General features: G+C 35.6%; 1 protein-coding gene across 2 annotated transcripts in view; it reads left to right on the forward strand.

Moving 5' to 3' along the window:
• The first annotated feature begins 346 nt into the window (after nucleotides 1-346).
• Nucleotides 347-23,981, forward strand: part of LOC123667216 (Kv channel-interacting protein 1) — a 106,662-nt gene continuing 83,027 nt past the window's right edge. The window contains exon 1 of one of the 2 annotated variants that reach the window (XM_045601173.1): nucleotides 347-789. The gene's annotated coding sequence lies outside the window, so the exon portion shown is untranslated. The remainder of the gene's footprint in view (nucleotides 790-23,981) is intronic. The other variant, XM_045601172.1, reaches the window with a different exon arrangement.

The raw sequence follows: 23,981 nt of genomic DNA on the forward strand, positions 1-23,981 counted from the left end.
GCACCTGGCAGCCCTAGCGTAAACACTTTAAACTTAAACTTTAAAAATAATTACGCTTGATTCTGTTAACAATAGCAATATATATACCTATTGCTTTGTATCATATTGCTTAATGTAATTTTTCATTATCAAGAAAGAAAAATAATCATAAATGAAAACACGTTTAGTATATATAATATTATATTTGATTCTTTTATTTATTAATCTAACAGAAAGGTGTGTGATATTCGTATTTTCGATAGTAATAAAAAAATATCGATATATAAAAAGGTTTTTTAATTTAAACACAAAACAATAGATAGGGGAAAGCATTAACAACTATTAAGTGCATACCAATCTGTCAGTCGATATATTTTAGAGGGCAGCACTTATATCAGACCTCAGTTACCGCCCGTGCCCGGGCTGAATCGGACGTGTGTGGGGGTGTGATGATTTTATTTTAAACGGGACGAAATCGCACCAAAATCACAAAACGCGTACCAAACAATTTGTAAATGTTTACGAAATGAATAAAAAAATGAAAATAAGATGTTAATAACGTTATAAATGGTACGTATAGTGTTAAATACGTTGCCTAAATCCCGGACTATCGTGAACAAGGATAAGAGGGAGAGGGTCGCTCGGAAAAAGGATAGGCAGATCCGCGAAACGTTTTCATGTCATAATTAAAATTGTAATTGAAAATCCGTTTTTTTTAAATCGCGTTCCATTTTTGAAAAATCGTTACCTTATAAATTTGTGGCCAGTGTGTTTCTGTTTGAAAACGTTGTGCTAAATAAGGCCCTTCATGTAAGTACACATTTTTTTAACAAATGTTTTTTTTTAAAAGCTTTTGCTTCCATTTTATTTTCAAACGCTTAATAATTTTGTTGGCTTTATTTTTGCTTTTTTTTACTAGTTTTAATAATAATAATAATTTGATTTTGTGGTTTTTGTGATTCTAATATTAAATATTTATTGTTATTTTGTTTTATTTTTTATTTTTAATGTATTTTAACTAGATTAACTTTTAATTACGTTAAGTTGTCGTTCCCGGTTGTTATTATAAATACATGATAGCGATCGTTACTCATAGTAGGAAACATATCCGCCAACCAGCAGTGGAGCGGCGTTGTGACTTACGTTTCAATCTTTCTCTTACAAGGAGACAGAAGCCTCTGCCCAGCAGTGGGATAAATCGTGAACTTTTAATATAAGTAGCAATTTATATGAATAAATAAGAATACTTTTTAAGTGGTAACTACGGAAATAAATACAGATAAAATGAAACAATAAACTATAAATTATTTCTTGAAAATATGGAAAGAATGCATTTGTAACCTACAATGTATGTAAAACATAAATTCTTTTTCAGATTAATGTCGCCTATAATTAAAATTATATCTATCTTAATTACATTATATTCTTTTTCTTTCTTCAATAACCTCTTTTACGTGACTTATTTTTTTTACTCGTAATCGATGAACAAACTACTTAAAAGATTTTAATAATCCTTAAACAACTGAAAAACAAAATTATCAAGGAACATAGTCTATATAAATGGTCTATATACAATACATCAAGTCCTAACTCAATGAAGCAAAACTAGCTAGGGCTAGGGCAGGTAGTCTAATTTTACGTGACTTGGATTTTGGATGTATTTGGAAAATTCGATTAAGATTATTATTGGTATCTTTATATAATGATAAAAACCTTTAATATGGATATTATCGAAATTTATTGAAAAAAAAATTACTACATTTTTATATTCTATGACTAAACTTTGAAGTACTTCGACCTTACAGAAGATCACAGCTAAATAATGCAGCTTTCAAGCAGTGTTGTCGTCAGTAAGGCAATCAAAGCTGCTGGGGGCTTTAAGGGTAGGCTCGGTAACTAAACAAGCAAGCACTACACAAAACTATTCTCTAAATGATTCAACTAAAACGCTGAATAGTAATAATGTTCGATGATAAACTATCCATAGAATCGGTTATGTAATAGTGCTGTATCATGTTTCATGAATATGTAATTGTGTATATATTACGGTATATAAGATTGTGTATAATACAGATAGGTGATCGAAAGAGATCGCTTGTAGTCGGCTTATGGTTATTTTTTATATAACTAGGTCGGCAGACAAGCGTACTTCTCGCCTGATGTAAGCCATTACCGTAGATTATAGACGTATGAAATACTAGAAGCATCGTAAGCGCGTGTCCTGTCCCCAACCATGCACAGGAGCTCTGACTTACCTTTTTTACAAAATAATGTTTATTGCTGGTCATTTTTGTTGGTGTACCCTTGATCGTCAATCGTGATCGCGCAATTGTCAAAAAATTGGAACATATACACTATTCCTTAAAAAAAATCATTAGATTCAGTAATTTAAGTTGATTTGTATATATTTGAGTGTTTTTTGTATGAATACAAAAGTAGTAAATATGGTACCACAGGAACATAACACTGCTTATGAGCAATTATTTAGCTGTGATTTTCTGTAAGGTCGAGGTACTACCCCAGTCGGGTTGCTCTATATTTTTACCAGAAAATTTCCTACTCGAAATTCCACTTTTACGATATCAGACACCGATGAATCGGGACGTACTTACATCAGTTATACACATATCGTAGATAAATATATTTGTACTAAGAATTTCATATGAATAAAAACTATCTGTTATGATATAAAAATAACAAATTTTAATTGAATACCTGCCCTATAGGATCTAATGATACCTGACAGGGTAAATTCCGTCGACCCTCTTTGCCCTGCAAACCGTACAAAGATTAATTGGACATTGTTATTACACGAGAAGGCTGAAACTGAAAAAGCGCTAGGAATTAAAAATATTGGTACGGTGTCCATTATCATTGCCGCACCTAATTATGTTTGATATATGGATAATAATTTAATTTTATACCTTTTATTTAAATTTTTTGAAGATGTGAGAAATATACGGTTGCAAAAATATAACTTGCGTTTTTATGTTGACGTTAAATCAAAACCAATACATTATTTATTAAATTTGCTTGAGATATACTTTAGTAGGTAATACATTTAGCAATTAGGACTCACAAATTGGGACAGACCCTGTCTTGCGAACTCTGGTAATTCGAATAATAGTTAATTTCTAAAAAAAAATGAATTTCCTCCGCAATCTTTTTTTTCTATAAAAATGATTTGGAAAGTATTAGGAAAAACTTAAAAAAAATAGACGAATTGGTCCAGCCATTCTCGGGTTTAAAGGTTAGCAATGCATTTAGCGATTGTAGTATAACGTGAAGCTTACTTGATAATTCAATTATAGTATAGTCGCAATGAATGTAAAGCCACTACCGATTCTGAATGTAGATTCTGCCGAGAAAAATCGGTAAGAAACTCAAAATTAATCAATAATTTAAAAATACTATATCAAAACATATCGCTTTGATCAAATAAATATCGGTATTTCCAATCGATAAGGAAATATTCAACAAATACCTAACGATACAGACGCAAAGGGTACATCAATTAGATCGTATGGACGACTGAGTATTTACAAAACCCTTTTGTCAGTATGCGTTATAGAGGTCTCTTTTGAAGACTACGAGTAAATCTGACTTTTGGCTTGGATGACCAAGTTTACTGTTATATAAAAGTTAGTCTCGTAGTAACAGTGTCTAAACTTATAACATCTCCTGGCCGGTTTATTGATTCATTATCGCTGAAAACTATATCTGGAATATCTACAATGATGTATTAATTATAATACATTTTTGGGTATCCATCAATATTATTCATCAATTTTTATTGTAAAGATATCTTGAAATTCGACTTCTCATCAGTTCAACGGTCAATACTTCCAGCTTCTGTGGTAGCGGTCGCGGTTTCTATCCGAGCCTGCGAAATATGTAGGTCATGCGGGTACTTATCGAGCTATAAATGTTTTTGTTTTCGTTTAGTTTTTCCTATTAACATACGGGTGTTTTAGTCGTTTGACATATCTCACGATTTTGTAAATAAGATGGTTAAAATGTTTAAAACAAGCGTGCACGTAGTAAGTGCGTTGCCGACCCTAACCGCAATTCTCCCCAGGAACTCAGGTTACCTTGCTACAGGAACAAAACCGTATTTTTTATTTGTATTTGTGTTGGGCTCGATTTTCCGCATTTAGACGCAAAGGTGGTCCATTATGCGTGAAAAAGTGGGCTGACTAGTTCAGCCAGCCCAGCTCCTTCCAGAAGCTCAGAAGCCTCCTGGGGCGTTCACAGGCTTCTCGGAGCGTCCTTATATCCTTAAGGATGGTAGCCCGGTGTGCGGCCACTCCCTCGCATTCCAGGATTACGTGGGCGGCTGTTTCTTCAGCAGCCAGACAGCCCCTGCAAAGAGGGCTATCTGTTGCATTCATGATGAATAGTTGGTGGTTGAGTGCCATGTGGCCTGTAATCGTGCCAACAACTATTCTGATGTCCAGGCGGTTGAGACTGAGCAGTCGGCACGCTAGGTGCGGTGATACTTCCGTGAGTATCAATTTGGACTGTCTACAGCCGGTTTGGTTTGCCCAAAGGGCATTGTGATTTGCACGTGTACGTTGCCTTACCCACGAGCGCAGTCGTCCAAAAGGTAGCGGCAATAGGATGGTTGGGCCGGCAACCTTTGTACTGGACCCCTGTCTTGCAAGCTCGTCGGCAGCATCGTTTCCGTGCGATCCACTATGTCCTTTTATCCACTGGAGGATTACCTCATTGTGTGAGGCTAATACTTCCAGGGTTTGATGACATTCGTATATAAGACTAGAGTTAGTCGAACTGCTCTCTAGCGCTTTAAGTACGGCCATGCTGTCCGACAGAATACGGATATTGCAATCCCTAATGCCTTTTGACAGGACGGCGGTGGCTGCATGGGTTATCGCAACACACTCACATTGAAAGATGGAGCTGTGTTGGCCCAGCGTTAGTGATAAGTTGATATTGAGGTCTTGTGAGTACACTCCGGCACCGGTGCCAGACCCCATTTTGGAGCCATCCGTGTAGATGCGGACCTCGCGTATGCCAGATTGGTCTCTTTCAGCCTCAAACGGTTGTATATGGTACTTTCTTTCGAAAATATGTTGTTTGGGAATCCTATCACAAGGAGCAGCAAGTAGTGGCTCATAGCTCACAAGGTTGCTCCAAAGTCTATTGTGTGGTCCCTCCTGGTTGCACCACAAGCCCAAGTGTTTCAGCCTGATAGCTGACATAGCCGCCTCCTGTTGTATGAACAAGTCAAGCGGTGCCAGGTCAAGCATAACCTCAAGAGCTGCTGTGGGAGCGGTACGCATACAGCCAGTGATTGCAGAGCATGCTATTCTCTGAAACCGCTGGAGTTTGTTTCTAACGGTTGTTAGTTCTGTTCTCTGCCACCAGATTACCGCACCGTAGGTGATTATAGGCCTGACAATAGTTTTGTAAAGCCATAGAGTAATTTTAGGTGATATGCCCCAGCTTTTGCCGAGGAGCCTTTTGCATTGGCAGAGGATTATGCTGGCTTTGTTGATTTTTGAGTCTAAATGCCTGTTCCAAAGAAGCTTACTATCTAGGATTACTCCAAGATATTTGACCTCCTTGGTTAGGGCAAGACTGGTGCCAAATAATTTAGGGAGTTTAAGGTCTCCTAAATTCCGTTTATTTGTGAACATCACAAGTTCCGTCTTTGCGGGGTTCACTGTTAGTTCGTGGTCCGTACACCACTGTTCAACGACTTTTAGTGCGGCCCTCATTTGGTCGCAAACTGTCCTCTCAGATGGTCCACTGATGAGTACAGTTAAGTCGTCTGCATAGCCCACTGTTAGAAATCTGCGGTCGTTGAGCAAGGTGATCAGTTCGTCGATCATTATGTTCCACAGAAGTGGGGAAAGGACCCCCCCCTGCGGACACCCCCTCGCTACAACGCCTCTAGTTATTTCATTCAAACAAACCCGTACTTAAGATTAGTATTATTTAATTATAGTACGATCTGTGTGATTTCGTCAGTATTTTAGGTTATTGCTCAAAGCCTACCTTATTATGAATTTAGTGACACTGTATGTCATGCAAGGTGTTAACAATATTGTATTAAGATACATTTTTTTTTAAGTAGCTGTGGATTTTTTTTTCAATACTTCTCTGCATAATCTACATCCCGAGTCGAAGGTAGTTTTACTTTTAATCGTAATTGAAATTATAATTTGTATAACGACAATTCGAAGATGCTTTTGAAGGTTATTTAAATAAAGTTATTTTAGATTGATTGCATTTGCGTAGAAAGTTGTTATATGGACGCACGTGTAAGGAACTGCTAGTACGATTTTAAAAATACTTTTATTGTTGGACAGCCCTATTTCTATGGAAGACCTATAAAAGACCACGCTACGACCAATAGCAGCATCAATGCAATGCATCAGTGAGCATCAATGAAAAATATTGCAAAACGAATCTAGCCATTAGCAATACAGATAAATAAAATTTTTCTATACTATTAAAAAAATTAAATTGGAATAAAATATATATTTTGGTTTCAATATTCAAATAGTGTCAATAAGACTTTTATTATAACATAGGGCATTCATTCGTCTTTTCGTCCGTCTTATAAACGTATGAACATGCTTATAATTTTTCAGTCAGTAGTCAGTATCAGTATCAGTCCAGTCTATAACCGTCGACTGCTGGAAATAAGCCTCTCCTAGTTCGTGCCAGACACCGGCCAGACCCGGTGCCAGACCCGGTTTTTCGCAATCTTCATCCAGTCTACACCGTCTTATGTAGATAGTCAGTCAAGCGGACCAGAAGACGTCCCACACTATGTTTGCCAAGCTGCGGTCTCTACTCCAGGACACGTTTGCTCCTATAGCCATCGGTCCTGTGACACAAGTGACCAGCCCAATGCCATTTCAACTTACTAATTCTGTGAGCTTATAACCTTAAAAATTATAATTCAGATTTAGAATTATAATTTTTATAGAAGATAAATTTCATAAGTTGAATTAAAAAAAAAAGAAATTGAAAATGAGGGTATTTCCATATAAATTTGAATTTTTTTCCATCCATATCTTTTATATCCAGAGGTTCTTACCAAATATAGAAATATACGTATATCGTCAAACATTATGTTACGAAACCTCTTGAATATAATTCAAATCGCTCTTGGTCAATTTTTTGTCCGCTTTATCTCTATCAATCCCCTTTTAAAACCTGATTTAGATAATACATACTAAAATTTTCTTGTCTTATAAACACTGTTTTGTTAAAAATTGGTTGACTCTACAGATGTTGCATTATATATTTTAGGCTGTGTGATTACGGCAGTACAGAATATAGCCACCCCCTCTCATCTCGTGGGTGTCGTAAGAGGCGACTAAGGGATAACACGGTTCCACTATACCTTGGAACTTAAAAAGCCAACCGATGGCGGGATAATCATCCAGCTGCTGGCTTTGAAATACACAGACCGAAGATGGGCAGCAGCGTCTTCGGTGTGACAAAGCCAACCCTGTGGTCACTAACCCGCCTGCCCAGCGTGGTGACTATGGGCAACACACATGATTTCATGCCATTTTTGGCGCGAATTTGAGGAGGCCTATGTCCAGCAGTGGACAGTAGGCTGTAGTGTGTGTGTGTGTGTGTGTGTGTGTGTGTGTGTGTGTGTGTATTTTAGGTCTCCGCAAAACAAAAAGAATCATAAATAATGCAGTAAAAAATCTTTTTTTTTCTATATAAGTTTTAAAAGCTTTCGTTATGACTAAAACTAAGATTTACTGTATAAAATGCTTTTTTTACTATTTCTGTTATTTGTCATTTTAAATTTCCCAATAATTCGAGACTATTGCAGGCATCATGATCACAAATCCTATTTTTTGTATATATATATATATATATATATATATATATATATATCTAAGATATTATATGTAATGGTTTAATTTTATGATATGAAATTAAAATATTTATTGTCACCGAAGGATAAATGTCACATAATTATCGACATTCTATGCATCGCTTGAACCCACTCTGTATGTAACATACTAGTAATATACACATGATGTAGTCCTGAATTAATGTAAAACTAGCACCCCACCCCGGCTTCACACGGATATTTAACAAAAATTTCAAAATATTTTTTCCCTAATTTTTTTGAAAATATAAAATAGCCTATGTCGCCCACGGATAGTGTAGCTTCCCAACACTGAAAGATTTTTTTCTAATCGGTTCAGTAGTTTCGGGGCCTATTCAATGTAAACAATCAGACAATCAAATCTTTCTCTTTATAATATTTGTATAGACAATTAAAGTCCCTTGAACAGCCTGACTGACTTTTCAGAAGATCACGTCTAAGTGATATTACTCTCAAGTAGTGCTGTGTTTCTGTGGTGAGTAAGGTAGCCAAAGCTCCTGGGAACCACTCCTCCCCCCCCTCGTAATAGTGGGGTCGCCGGTCGATAGTGGGGGACTTCAGCTGACCGGACGACACGACCCCACATGTCTGAGGGGTGGCCCTGTTGTGAGCAAGGCCACACGCACCTTTGTGCCTGGAGATTCGTCCGGGCCTACCGCCGGAGCGAGGTGGCGAATGCTATCGCGACCCCATCTCGCCCCACCCAAGTGGACGACTGCTCACACGTGGTGGTTTTTTAGTCAGTAGGGGTCTGACATAACCCTCTGGCGCCCCCGCGCCGGAGGGTATCCATGATGGATTTTGCCCACGTAAAAAAAATCTACTTACCATGTGTAGAACCGTAAGTCTTTTTCCCCCACTCAATGGTTAAAAAAACAATAAATATACATTTAGATTATGTATAAGTCGCCACTTTGTAACAGATAACTGGGGACCCACACTTTTATTATTTATTTAACAATTTATTATACGTATAAAACTATATACATAATATATTTGTCATTGAGACTTACCTATAATGGATGTGCTTATCCCCGTATAAGAGATTTATTCCAGCATACCCAAAAAGGAACGGCTACATACAGAAATTAAAGAAGGTAGACGTCTTTTCTCGTATTGGGTCTGAGTAATATAATAGCCTTAACCAATTTGAACTTTCAAGATAAGAAAGTCATTTTTGTTTAAATATTTGTTTTTCTTAAGCCTCCCAAAAGTATCGCACTTACCAAGGAACAGTATTTCATCTTTATATAAATGAATATCGCTCCCATTTTTCTTTACCGAACGCTTATAAACATTCTTCTTTAGAACCTTTTTTTCAGGACGATAATATCTTACATATTTCTCCAAGTTATTATGAAAATGCCGAATTTTATTAAAATTTATCCAATATATTCAACGTGATGCGTGCCAGATACATAATATTGCTTCCTTGGATACAATAAAGGCGGTGTCGTGTGGTTCAAATATTATTTTTTTCCTAACAAAATTGGTACTCTGCATCACGTTCTATTACTAGAATATGTATTCTACGAAACTAAAAGAAATGTTAAAATTTATATAAACAAACAGTTTAAAAAAATTTTAAAATTAATCACAGCTAAAAACCTTCAGCCTGTAATATCCGACTGCTGGATATAGGCCTCTTTCCCCATGTAGGAGAAGGATCAGAGCTTTTTCCGCCACGCTGATCCAATGCGGGTTGTCGGGTAATCACAGCTAGCTGACTGCGAATTCTTACCATTATATGTTTTGGTGTATATATCGATTTTCTTATTATATTTTCATTTATACACACTATATCTGCTACAATACCGACCAAAAAATAAGAATATATCTAATTTTAGGCTGTGTGGCTACGGTACTAAAGAATATGGCCACCCCCTCTCTTCCCGTGGGTGTCGTAAGAGGCGACTGAGGGATAACACGGTTCGACTACCACCTTGGAACTTAAAAAGCCGACCGATGGCGGGATAACCATCCGACTGCTGGCTTTGAAATACACAGGCCGAAGACGGGCAGCAGCGTCTTCGGTGCGACAAAGCTAGCCCTGCGGTCACCAACCCGCCTGCCCAGCGTGGTGACTATGGGCAAAACACATGAGTTCACGTTATTTTTGGCGTAAACTTGTGGAGGCCTATGTCCAGCAGTGGACTGTATAGGCTGTAATGATGATAATTTTAGGCAATCTTCGGAACCTTTGGGCGTACATTGTGGCCATTCATTTTTATATTTATATAGATTGATACAGCACTGTGACGGGCTCGGCTACATATGAGTAATTATTGAGTAACTATTTCAATTGTTTCCAAGTTTTTCTATGCTTTATGGGATATTGACAAAATATATAATTTTCTTCTTCAAGTTATATCCTGAAATATAATATACAATAGAAATAAACAAACCAATATTATGTTACTATAGGTACTAATAAATAAAATGGTTTTTTTTTCGTTCATCTTGAACAGTACACTCGCAATCAATTATTACTAATACAAAATACTTAATCAACTATTACAAACAAAAATATCAATCCCAAGTCAGAAACACTTTCTACACAACTTGTCTATACAAATAAATAAAATTGGAGTGTCTGTTTGTAAAATAGCAACTTTTACTAGATGCATATAGATGTATATACGCTTCATATATATACCAAAATAACATTTTTTAATTTGTCTGCTTGTCTGTTTGTTTCGGCTAATTCCTGAAACGACTGGATCGATTTTAATGGGACTTTCACTGGTACATAGTTGATGTAATAAGGAGTAACTAAAGCTACTTTTTTATTAGAAATTTATTTTCGATTCTATCCAATTTATATTTGATTTTCTACTCGATTTTCTATTCACTTTCCTATTCGATTTTCTACTTTACTCTACTCTCTTCTCTATTCTATTCTATTAATTAATCTAGACAAAAAATAAAATAAAATTGGAGTTCGATGTATATCCGGTACGTATAACAAAATAATTTTTTTTTTACAATTTTTGTGTGAAGAGAAGTTAGATTTTTTTTTAGTTTAGTATAATTTAAACTTGTCAACAAGTATATAATAGTCTAGTCTTTTTTTTTATCACTAGGTCAGCAAACAAGCGTACGGCTCACCTGATGGTGAGCGATTACCGTAGCTTATAGACGCCTGCAACACCAGAAGCATCGCAAGCGCGTTGCCGACCCAATCCCCAATCCCCCCAGGAGCTCTGGTCACCTTACTCACCAACAGGAACACAATACTGCTTGAAAACAGTATTATTTAGCTGTGATCTTCTGTAAGGTCGAGGTACTACCCCAGTCGGGCTGCTCCATATTTTGAGCAGGAAATTCCTGCTGTGCCCTACCTTAGTTAAATAGTCAAGAAGTTCAAAAATGAACTATTCTAAAAAAACACAAATTAAAAAAAAATATATTTTAGAAATTATTAACGAAAAACTAAATACCTTTTTTTAAAATCTTATTTTGTCAATAACGATCGCAATTTTTATGTGTCAATAAACCCTTAAAAACATTTCTCTAGACGTCATTCTGAATCGAATGAGCGATAATATTTTTAGGAGCTTTGTTTCTATTTAACACGTTTTTAACAGTAAATTCAAAGAGCTAGCTAGCTATAAAGAGAAGTCGTACATTATCTGTGACCATTAATAAATAACGAATATAAATACGTAGACTACGATAGCACAGGTTGAAATCTTAGTGGTTTATTTTTGCTATTTTTTGTTATTGTACGTATTGGACATTGTATAAACGATAATAAATGAATCATGAATAATAAATCTATATTTATAATAAAATGGTAGGAAAGTCAAAACTGTACATCGAATATTTTTTGAAAAGAATACTTGGGGCGTGATCTACAATCAATACCGAAACCAAAAATATAGTTTTTAGAATTTTTGTCTGTTTGTCTGTATGTATGTCCGGGATAAACTCAAAAAGTACTGCATGGATTTACTTCAAATTTGGCACGAATATTATTAAGAAGTTGGCTCAACATATTATAGGCTACATATTATCACGCTAGAAGTAGTCATTCCATGGATGATGGCGACGAGTGACAATTGGCAAAGAATGTCGGAGTATGTGAGAGTGGTCCTGCAGGAGAAGAAAAAAGAGGAGAAATAGGAATCGGGGGACATGCCGTTATAAAACCGGCAGGGTGGAGTACCAAACACCTCGAAGTAATGCTAACGCGGTTCCGGGGTGTTGGTTACTAAAGCAAGAGAGGAGGGTTTTAGTGGGTAAAAATCCTACACTACCTACCAACAATAGCCAAAAGGTGTTTTTTGAAGATTTACCTCCTCTCTTTATAAAAAAAAAAAAAAAAAAAAACATATTATCACGCTATCACCTACGGGGAACTAGCAGTGAACCTTTATTTCTTCAACGCATTCTGTAACAACACGTAATCTAACGACGTATATTTGAATGTTGTTGTTATTATGGTAATAACCATGCTATATAAGCTAGCTTCACACAATAAATAAAGACATTCTGTAGTATACTTAGTATCAGCATTGCACCCGTGCGAAGCCGGGGCGGGTCGCTAGTTAATAATAATATGATTTATTCAATAAGTAAGAATCTGACTCTCGTCGCTGGCTTCCATTCGATTGCGTTAAAAAATCTAACAGTAACTATAGCCAAGCCTTTTCATTATTAATTACCTGAAGTTATGTAGTGTTAATGACACCGTATGTATTTCAACATTTGGTTTTCTGTCATTCGTTGTCATTCAGACTCCTAATTAAACATCGTGACTGGGTTTAGCTGGTAATTGACAGGAAATTTGAACTATTTAGTCTAATAAATCAATGTGACATCATTGTGACAACAACGCTGTTGATTGAACTGATGCTAAATTGAGTATGTGACCTAAATCAGTGTTCCACAAAAGGGTACCTCATCACAGTGTTTCGACTGTTACTAGGCGCAATGGTATATAACTCGTATGTGAACTGAAATGTGAATCGTCAAAATTATTGTAATTTCAGTGATTAATCGCTTATCTACCGTTGTTACGTAATTGAAGTTGTAAACCGGCACTATTTGTATTTTCTCTAAATGAAATCGATTTTACTAGTTATGTTTATGGAAGAGTATGCTTTTTAAATAATTATTTTGGATTAAGTCGCCGTCACAAAGTACTAAGGGTTAAATAATAATTTTATTTCATGTTTGCGTAACGCGAAAGTCTTTTGTTTTTTTATGTTTTAGTACACTTTTGGACGATTGTCTGGCGCGAACTTGGGGAGGCGTATGTCCAGCAATAGGCTGAACTGACTGCGGGTGATTTAAGGTGATGAAAAACAGCCAGCTGTTATTATAACTTATTCGAATGCTGTTATTTATTTATTTATTTGAACAAAAATCTACAGCTACATTTTATGTTTCTTAAAGTTTTACATTATTCAAGTTACACAGTTAAGGTAGACAAAGTTGATTTGAGGTAGTAAAACACAGTTACAATACAAATTAGAAATATATAAAATGTAAAATATCCATAGTCAATAATGTGTGTATCAATAATGTGTGTGTAATTTTGTGAGTGTGTATACCTGTGTATTTGTATGTAAGTGGGTGTGGGTATAGGTAAGTGACTGTGTAGATTATTCATATGTGCTAGCAAGTTTCTCTATTACAGCCATTTTAAAGGAACTTCTATATATATCAGTTCTAAGCATTTTTATTTATATTTGTTAATCGAACTGATAACTTAATAAATAAACAATATAGAAGTGACAATTATGTCTATAGATATATGTAGACATATCGTCACTTCTAATTTGGTACGTCTGGCGTAAGTTGAAAGAGGTATGGGGCGGTGCCTATACCGTAATTGTCATAGTCCATCCTAAAAATCAATAATAAATAAATATCTACACAATACACACACAGTCGTCTGTTCCTAAAGTAAGCAACTTAATGCTTGTGTTATATAACAGCAGACTGGTATAGTTATATTTTTTTGTCGATAAACATACATATATAAATATATAAATAAATATTTATATTACACCCAGACTCGGGGTGGGAATCGAACCCACGACCCTCGTAGCAGAAGGCAGGGTCACTACAAACTGCGCCAATGGGCTAGTCAATGACAACATTTTGAAAAAATATTACATATCTCATGACAATATATATAAAATCACAATCACAATATCTAGTTTTTTTTTGGAACAACAGTGAGCAATAACCACAGAAAGTATATCTTGCATGTTAAGTTAGCCTTTAATTGTTATGCTCACACATTCGACACTTTTGTGTTGCTAACTACTAATATTGAGTTAACACATTGTTGGAATTATAACCTACGCTTTTAGAATTTTTTTCATCATTAAAATTCGCTTCAGCCTGTAATATCCCACTTCTGGGCATAGGCCTCTTTTCCCATGTAGGAGAAGGATCAGAGCTTAATCCACCACGCTGCTCCAATGCGGGTTGGCGGATATATTCCCTACTATGAGTAACGATCGCTATCAGGTGTACATGATAACAACCGGGACCGACGGCTAACCGAGGCACGGTGGTGAGACCCACAAGGACTGCACAAACACCCAGACCGCAGCAAACACCTGTATGGCCGATACTAATGTTTGTCATGTGCGGGGATCGAACCCGCAACCGCCAGCGCATCAGATACAATCCATGGCTCTAACCGTTGCGCCAACGCGGCGTCATTATAATTGCTGTTAAAATATTAAGCTGCTTCTTAATTACGCTCGCTAACGTTATTATAAGCCCAGTTAGTTTAACCGACCTTTTGATTAAGTACCTACTTGTCGAAACTCAAGCTTGTATTCCTAAACTGATTTTACAGTGAAGTTTATATTAAACTTGTAAATATATTGTTTTATTAAATTACTACCTGTGCCCGCGACTTCGTCCGCGTGGAATTCAACAAATTAATAATTGTTGAGTTCACAGTTATAAAATAAACATGATCCTAAAATAAAAGTAGCTCTTAGTAACTCTTAAATTAGGCAGTAACTCCTTATTGAACCAGCCATCTGCCAGTGAATGTCCCGTCAAAATCGGTCGAACCATATCACAGATTAGCCGGAACAAACAAACAAACAGACAGACAGATAGACAGACAGACAAAAATTATAAATAATGTTATTTTGGTATATGTACTGTGTGTCATATCAAAAATTGACCGCTCCAGCGGGATTCGAACCCGCGTCTCCGACTGACCGTGTCGGCGCTCTAGCCAATTAAGCTATGGACGCTAGGAACGATGTACCCGCCAGAGCGAAATTCTTGATATGATGATTTTTATTTTCGGTTTAAGCGAACCGTGGCACCGTCTATAGTGAGTTCTTTACAGAGACCCGTAACTATTCAAAGTTTTAAATAATTTGGATTTTTAAAATGAGTAGAAAATTACTTTGGCAGCCCATTTGTAGGTATAAAGTATTTTTGTATTTTGATTTTGAAATATTTATTGCTGGTATAATCAACTTTATCCTCTTCACGATTTTGTATACTTCAGTGATAGCTGTAGGTGATTGGCTATAGTTTTTTTTCATGGCATAAGGTTACCCCATACCCCAGTCGAGCTGCTCCATATTTTGAGCAGGAAATTTCCTGCTGTAGCCTACCTCAATTAAAAATCAGCTTAAAGCCTACTTGAAATAAAGATAATTTTGGAGTTTGAGTTTTACATACATCGGTTGGCACTAAAACACAATTATCGTACCCTACATTTTTAAATAGATTAAAAATTCTTGCAAGGACGTAACAGAGTCAATTTAAAATTTGTATAACCGAGTTAAGACGCCTTCTGATCGAGGACATGATTGGAACTTCCGCTGATAACAACGTAATAGCTTTTGAGTTAGTTAAGCACTGTGGCGTCCTCAACTTTAAATAACAGGTAATCTTGATACTTATTTGAGTTTTGTACTTTGAAAAAAAATTCACCTTTTGTGCCACTACTGTTTTTTTTATATTTGTAGTAATCTGTGGTAAACGGTTTTGGTATTACTTTAAGTATTTTTGTTTATAAAATGTTTACCGATCGTAATATTTTTGGTTTCCTTCAATAAATAGAAATAAATGTGATCGAAGTCAAGTGCGAGTCGAACTCGCGCACGAAGGGTTCCGTACCATCGACTAAACTAAATATAAAAAATATGTTCTGTTAAAATATTTAATTTTTATATAAAACTAAATATTTTGTGAATATTTCAGTCGTTTACCTAGTGCTGATTTTAATATAGGGCAAAAAACGGTAAGAAAACTCTTTTGTTGTATGAGAGCCCCCTAAATATTTATTTTACTATAATTTTACTATTTATTATTAAAGTAAAAATACAATCAAGTATTTTGTGAATATTTCAAGTACCTACCTGCTGTACGGGAGCCCTCCTTAATTTTATATTTTTTTATTTATTATTTATTGTTATAGCGGCATCAGAAATACATAACATGTAAAAAAAAATCAACTGCCTAGCTATCGCGGTTCTTGGCGTACAGCCTGGTGACAGACAGACGGACGGACAGACGGACGGACAAACAGCGAAGTCTTAGTTGATTCAGTTTGTGAACATTACACTGCTGTCAAAGGTCTCGTCTCCGTATTGAAGAAACTTTAAAGCCTATTATTGATTATTGTACTACGTATTTAAAGAATTGATTTCAAAACGCCCTGCTGCTAACAAGACATATTTTTATTACCAGTAGTTCGTTTTGTCACATGACCACTATGACTACATGAGCTCCCAAAGGTAAGATGAGAAGACCCGCAAGAGTTACACAAACATATCCTATCTGCGATAATTAATGTTGATGAGACTTTGATCACCACACCACACTAGGATTTTCATTATATCGAAAATAATCTCTTATCATCAGGTGAGCCGTACGCTTGTTTGCCGACCTAGTGATATAAAAAAAAAAAATCTGACAAACTATATGATTACGCGACAATACATTCAAGAAATGAAAAATACATTTTTATGTTTTATCTCTCTTTGTTTTAGGGTTCCGTACCTCAAAATGAAAAAACGGAACCCTTATAGGATCATTTTGTCCGTTTGTCTGTCAAGAACCCTTTTCTCTGGAACGCCTTGAGATATCAAGCGAAAATTCATATCAAATACTAAAGTCTAATGTCCCATGGAGCTGTGAAAAAATCAAACATCTAAGCCAACGCAATCAAGCCAAATTTTGTACAAAGCAGCTTTATATTATTATTAGCACAGATAAAAGAAAATTTGCGAGAAGCATAAATTTTTAGTTACACCATAGAATATGTACGATTTCATTTTTCAAAGCGAGTCAGCGAGAAAGTCATTCAGAGAGCGAGGAGCGGTCAATTTTTGATATGATATTCAAAAATGTTTACACCATAGAATAAAAATATTTTTAATAATTGTTTGTACGGAACCCTCGGTGTGCGAGTCCGATTCTCACTTGGCCGGTTTTTTGAAGATATGTCGTTTAGATTATGAGTATCATTAAATCTGTTCTTAACAGATGTGCCTGATCTTTACATATTATATACACCTGTCAAATGAAAAAGTTGAAAAGAAAAAACGTAGATATTAATTCTATGCCTCTTGTGATAAGTGATATAAGTCGAGTTATTTTTTTCGAGTACACTTTTTTGATGTAAATATGTGCATTAGATATCAGAAAAAAATAACTATTTTTCTCACTCGCCTACTTCTGCCTGCTACAAGTTAGTGGTTCTTATTTATCTGGATTAAAAGCATTCAATCGTACCATAATAGCAGTGTTAATTTCGCGAATGTCACGTAGAATGGAAAAGACATGAATGAGATTAATCGTTGTGGGCGAGATCGCAAACTCAATAGGATTTCGAGGACAGTAGAAATTGTGCGTATTTTATGGTCAATTATTATTTTAAATAGAAGAATTGTGTTCGCTCTCAATCTATAAATATAATATAAAAATTCTTGTTACAAACAACTCAAAAAATACTCGTCAAATTAAAACACGACCACATGACCACATATATATATACATATATATATATCATCATTATCATCATCATCATTACAGCCTATACAGTCCACTGCTGGACATAGGCCTCCACAAGTTTACGTCAAAAATAACGTGAACTCATGTGTTTTGCCCATAGTCACCACGCTGGGCAGGCGGGTTGGTGACCGCAGTACTGGCTTTGTCGCACCAAAGACGCTGCTGCCCGTCTTCGGCCTGTGTATTTCTAAGCCAGCAGTTGGATGGTTATCCCGCCATCGGTCGGCTTCTTAAGTTCCAAGGTGGTTGTGGAACCTTGTTATCCCTTAGTCGCCTCTTACGACACCCACGGGAAGAGAGGGGGTGGCTAAATTCTTTAGTGCCGTAGCCACACAGCTATATATAATAGAGCATTATTATCGTGTAAGTTTTTAGAAAGCGTGACGTCAGTATTGCTGACGTCACCATTATTCACGTCGCTCATAATCAGCAGATAACGAAATAAAACAACTATACACTTAAAATAAACTCTTTGTTACAGTCGTTTTGTGCTAAAATCTTAAGTCGACACGTACTAAACAAAAGTAACAATAACTCCAATAGCACAGTAAAAATAATTCAGAATACAATATTTCAAATAGCACTCACCAAACTACCGTTCTCAGCAGACTTCGTGTGAAAGGTAAATCAACAACGTGGTGGCCTCTCACCATGTTGCTTCTTTACAATAGTTTTTAATCAATGGTTTTAATACGAATATTTTGTTACAGTAATTAGTGAAAAAATTTTAAATGATTATTATATATAATAATATTATATGGTGGGTATGAGTCGGCTGACCGTAGTTATCTATTATTTTTTAAATTTAATTTGTATTATTGCGCCAAAGTACATAAAATAGAAATGTTATATTGTTTGTATGAGTCACTTGATTATGGTGGTTTTCTTATATTCTTTACACCTAATTTTTGTTATTACGGCAGGGTTAATAAAATGAAAATATTATATTGTAGGTATGAGTCAGCTGATCGTGGTACTCTGCTGCTTTGTAAATTTAATTTGTTCTATTATGTCAATGTGCATGAAATAAAAATAACATGTTTTCGGTATATCACTTATTACTGTGTAACCGTATTTTCTTCCAATCGATCTTGTGTCTTAAGTTTAATGTACATCTTATGGAAGGTGAATGTGGGCTTCAAAATTACTGTATATTCGCTACCACTACTAAATAGATTATTTGCGATATTATTACTTCGATTAGTGATGACTGTGGACGGGAAAAATAATATTATCTCTTCCGAGCTGGAGTCTTTTGAAATTGCTAAGGCTATAAGGTGTGGCGTGGACGACGTGAGTAATCTTATGCCCACGGGCTTAGGCAACCTTTCTATAATATCGCAAAATATTAGAAGTATTTCTCGCAATTTTGACCACTTTTATACCATTCTCCTAAGATCTCAGGTTGATTGGGATATTATCATCCTAACTGAATGTTGGTTGCATGACCCCAAGCCTATTCCTGTGTTGGATGGTTATAGCTCAATCCACACCCTCAATAATTTAACACAAAACGAAGGGGTAGTCATATATTACAAAACTTTTATAAATGTACGACATGAGGAGCCGTCTCTCAGTGATGCAAACTGTCTCATTCTAAAAATAAATTCAACTACTTGCATTATTGCTATCTACCGCCCACCAAGCTATAAAAATATTTCTAATTTTATTGACTCCTTTGATTTGCTTCTTAGAGATCATACTCAATTCAGGAACATTATTATCATGGGTGATATTAATATTGATATTTCGCCACTCTCATCTGACAACAGACACAATGAATATCTTGACTTCCTTGCTAGCTACGGCATTTTAGCAGCCCATAATATACCTACGCATGGTCGAACTTGCTTGGATCATGCCATGATGAAAACTAAAGAATCATCCTACTGTTTTATTATCAAATCTGATATAACTGATCATGAGAGTGTCGCCGTGAGCGTTAATATTAAATCCCAGAACTATAACTATGGTCCTTATAGCAGAAGGATCGTTGATAGAGGTGGTGCTAGTGACTACTTAAATAACGTTGACTTTAGTTCCGTATTCACTATGAATGATGCTAATGATATTACAAAATTTATAGTTAATGTATTGCAGAATGCTTTGAATTCCAACACAAGAGAGGTCATTGTGTCAAAAAGAAAAAGAATAGCAAAACCATGGGTTACACCTGATCTGTTACGCTGCCTAAAAAACCGCGATAGACTAAATAAAAAAGTTAAACTGGCTCCTAATAACGATAGTTTAAAGTGCACATATAAGCGATATAGGAACTACTGTACCGACCTACTTCATAAACTCAAAAGGCAATATGAAAGATCCCTGATTTGTGAAGCTGGTTCAGATAAAAAGAAACTTTGGAACGCAGTAAGAAACATTACTTATACTTGCAATAAGGTGGACAAATCTACGAGCCTACTCTGTGGTGACGATCCTGTTGCTAATGCTAATTCTGTCAACAAATATTTTTGCGAAATCGGACAGTCATTGGCTGAGAAGCTCATTCAGCCGTGTGTCACACCTGCTCAAAGTAAGCATGATTTCCCCAGGTCTCCCAACTCTCTGCTGCTTTGGCCCACTGATCCTGGAGAGATAAAGTTTATTATCATGTCTCTGAAAGATGGCTGTGCCGCTGGAGTTGATAATATCCCCGCCTGGCTTATTAGGCGCAACTGTAATTTGCTCGTTGCACCCATCACCCATCTTTGTAATGTTGCACTAAGCACGGGTTGCTTCCCTGAGCAATTTAAAATATCTACTGTCAAGCCAATCCACAAGGGGGGTGATGAGTCCAGCGTCAGCAACTATAGGCCCATTTCGATTCTGCCAGTTCTCTCCAAAATTTTAGAGAAACTTATGAATAAAAGGTTAGTTTCTTTTCTTGAGTCCAACCATATATTATCTGACTCACAATTTGGATTCCGTGCTGGTAGATCAACGGAGGACGCAGTGATCGAGATGACAAACACATTAATGTCTGGAATTGAGAATAAACGGAAACTTCTCGTAATTTTTCTAGATCTTGCCAAGGCTTTTGACACGGTTGCTATCTCTATACTAATTGATAGGTTGGAGGAGGTTGGTGTGAGAGGCTTATCTCTTCTGCTTTTTAAAAACTACCTGCAAAACCGAAGGCAAAGAGTCAGGATCGGTCAAACAACAAGCGACACTGTACCCATCTCATATGGGGTGCCTCAGGGTAGCGTTCTTGGTCCCACGTTGTTTCTAGTGTACATAAACGAACTTTGTCGAATGAAGATCCCACAAGGAAAAATTATTTCCTTCGCAGATGATACTGCTTTACTGTTTGACGGCAGTACGTGGGAGGACGTGTATGATGCTGCACAGCGTGGATTTGACAGTGTATCGGCATGGTTAAAAAATAACATCCTGACTTTAAATGCAACTAAGACCAAGTACCTGGCTTTCTCCGCCACTAAAAAGGGTTTACCATCTTTTGGCATCATTCGAGCACATGTTTGCAACCCAGCTTCATACACCAGTTGTGTATGTCCGGTTCTTGAAAGAGTGGACAATATCAGATACTTGGGGGTCATTATTGACTCTGCGTTCACCTTCAAGCCCCATATTTTGTCTCTCGTAGCTAAACTAAGGAAACTCATCTACATTTTCAAATGCTTAAGACATGTAGCTGATCGGAATACTATCAAATCTGTCTACTATGCGCTCTGCCAATCCCTTATAACATACTGCATCACTGTATGGGGTGGTTCGTGTAAGTCAGCCCTTATTGGTGTAGAGAGAGCCCAGCGAGCAATCCTTAAAACAGCAGCGTCACTTCCTTTTAGATATCCGACCGACGATCTTTATAAATCCTGGGATGTCCTATCGGTGAGGAAATTGTTTATAACTCGTATTCTGTTAAAAAAGCATTCTCAGCTCCCATTCGACCCTAAAATTAATCAAGACAAAAGACGTAAAAACAAAGTATGCCCCTCTATCAAGGTTTCAACGGCTCTAGCTCGGAGACAGTACTATTACTTGGGAAACTTTCTTTATAACAGGGTTAACTCCCGTATACCCATTTATCACCTTCCAAGACTGAAATGTAAATTCACTATTACCAACTGGCTCAAATCTTTCACATACGATGATACCGAAAACCTACTTGTTCACTAGCAGCTGACTCTGGGTATATAATTGTTTGTATTTTATTATTACTATTATTATTATTATTATTATTTTTCTTTCTAATTACCTAAATTTTCTTGTTGACCTTTTGGGTCTTTGTTGGCAATTATTATAAATTGGTAAAACAAGTTTACATATACCTTCATCTGCGAGGCTTGTCTCCATTTGGACAAGTTGAGCACATGATCCTGTATTCTTAACTTTGGGGGGGGGGACCTGGTGACTTATAGTACAGGTATTTTATACCTTTTTTGAGCACCAGTCCTTCGCTAATCGTGTTGTTAAACTTTGTGTAAAAAACTTTGTGTAAAAATTACTTATAACTTATTTTCCTCATAATGTAATCTTCATCTAAATAAATATTATTATTATTATTATTATTATTATTATTATTATTTAAAAACTTATAAACGCAAATCATTTCATAAAATTACACGTGGTTTTAATCACTCATCGTTAAAAGCAATCTCCAACGAACATTCAAAAAGCAACTATTGAAAATCAACCTAAATAATTATTAATAATTAAATTGTTATTTATTTATTTACAGAAAAAATAAATAAATAAAATTTATGTGATAAACACTGCAGCAAAAACAATTAGCAGTTTAACAGTGCACTGTGTAGCAGTTTCACAGTGCACTGTCTAAATTAAATATATAATGTATGTTGTGAATGTGTTTTGTAAATTCTAGATTTCATTTATAATTAATTTTGGACCTAACTTAGTAATTTAAAGTTAACTTTTTGATTGTTCGTAAACTTCTAAGGAAGTAATAACAAATGTATACAAACTGGTTTTTAAAAAAATTCGATTTAGGTTTAAAATGAAGCTTACCTATTGCATTGGTAATAAAATAGTAAAGTAATAATCATTATTAACTAGACATTTTTTTGATTCTTTTTTACTTTCATCTTTTATTGCAAAATGATATCTAGAAAAACTATGTCTACAAAAAATAAATTCAGAAAATTTAAAATATATATCTCATAATCTTAGAGCTAATAAACTCATGTAATATTTTATACAAAATAAATTTTTGTCTTAATACATCAATGTAATCATATGCAAGATATGCTTGAGACTGAAAAAAATTTTTTTTTTGGAACCTCGCCATCGAAGAAATGTACGCGTTTGTTGATGTCGCGTGAATGAATTTTTGTATGGTTATGTTAGGGAACGCGGATATCATTCAATGTTGTCTGTACACACCCTGGGAAGTTTCTGTTACATACTACAACAATATATATATATATTTTATTATCGAAGATAGAGAATAATAATAATCGAACAAAGAAACTACATCGTAACTGCCATAATCTTCTTCTTAACCGACTTCCAAAAAGGAGAAGTTTCTCGATTCAATTTTATTTTTTTATGTATGTTACCTGAGAACTTTTGACTTGGTGGACCGATTTCGATGATTTTATTTTTTAATAGTTTATATAGTGAAGGAGTGTAGAATGCTAATATTTTTTTTATTATGCATAAAAATTACATTAAAGTAATAAAAAAAACATTATATACACTGCCATGTATTTGACACACATACACACACGCACATACACACACACACACACACACACACACACACACACACACACACACACACACACACACACACAAGCACGCACGCACTTACGCACGCAAGTACACGCACGCACGTTAATAAGCTTACTTATTTATTTCTAATCTCGAATGTCACAGTTTTCTGATGTCAGAAAATTTCTAGCACAACTCAAGAGTATAGTGAAATATAACGAGCTAATTTACACGTGAATAAATATATTTATTATTAGATTACTGGTAACATAGAAATCTCTTGTAACGTGGCCACGTCTATATTTTATATTAACTTATATATGTACATTATATATACTAGCTACATCTTGCGGTTTCATTCGCGTAATTTCCGATTGTGTCGTAATGTTGGGATAAAAAG

This window comes from Melitaea cinxia, chromosome 27 (assembly GCF_905220565.1).
Source record: "Melitaea cinxia chromosome 27, ilMelCinx1.1, whole genome shotgun sequence".
Lineage (NCBI taxonomy): Eukaryota > Metazoa > Arthropoda > Insecta > Lepidoptera > Nymphalidae > Melitaea > Melitaea cinxia.